The sequence below is a fragment of the Cyphomyrmex costatus genome, unplaced genomic scaffold (genome assembly GCF_001594065.2).
Source record: "Cyphomyrmex costatus isolate MS0001 unplaced genomic scaffold, Ccosl1.0 scaffold652, whole genome shotgun sequence".
NCBI classification, from domain to species: Eukaryota; Metazoa; Arthropoda; class Insecta; order Hymenoptera; family Formicidae; genus Cyphomyrmex; species Cyphomyrmex costatus.
The window spans coordinates 106,463-107,580 of NW_017280214.1; positions in this window are offsets into that span (position 1 = coordinate 106,463).

Here is a 1,118-nt window from a genome sequence, read left to right on the forward strand (position 1 = left end):
TTTCGCTACTTTTAACCAGCGTGTGGTATATGCTCCTTCTTCTTATTTTTATTTTGAACTCAACCACTTGATCTTTAAATAATTTTTAATAACTTGGTATAACCAAATCAAAACCGGAAGTTCAAACAAAAATTAGAAATTTGACTAATGAAAGATTAAAGGCTTTTAATTTAAACCATTTTCATACATATTCACTTCCATTGGCATTATCTTTTAATAATAAGATGTATTATGTTAAAATATTTTAGAGAGTATCAATGTAGACATACTGGAAAAGCACCGTTCGGATACTATCACCAAGAAAGAGAAATCATAATAAAGTTCTTAAGGGGAGGTTTTCATCTAGGGACCCGAAAATAAGGTAATTTTCTTGAATTTTTTTCTCATGGTAGGATGTAAATTATAGTAAATATGATTAATCGGTTCTACGACCACTCTAAGACTTTTATGTAATTAATCAGAAATTTCAAGTAATTTATCTCTGAAAACAATATTTATTACGTTTTTCAATTAATAATCCATCGTTTTGATATGTGATGTAGTGATATTTGGTTAACAGATAACTCATGAAAATGTGAAATAAGGTGCCCGTATCATCATTAAGTGCAGATCGAGCACGTTGTTGTCGCCACGTTGGTAGACATGGCGTTTGTCACGGCAAAGTCATAGCTGTGTCATATTGTCGTAGACAAACAGAAAAAATGACATGCATTTGAATTTTAAATGTCGTTTTTTTACGTTTTTATTCGCTCTTCAAAGTGTTATAAAAAAATCGGGTAATTATTCACTTTAGGGGATCCACCTCCAATGACCTTGACCTTGACCTTGACATATGTTATCAAGGTCATGACCCTGAGTAACCTCCAACAAGTTTTAGCCGTCGCTCGCCCTTCGTTAAAAAGTTATGATCAAAAAAAGTTTGAAAAATTACGTTTTATTTCTGCTATATATGTATAATATCAAGTACTATTCTACACCTTTCCCTGTTTAGAAACGTTAAACTTTCCACGCGAAGTAATCTTCACCCCCCTCCCCCCCTGCACAGGGGCACACGACTTCTACGATTATACTGTTGCTATGATAGTACTGTCGGAGCAGACCTCTGTGACGGTGTGGGT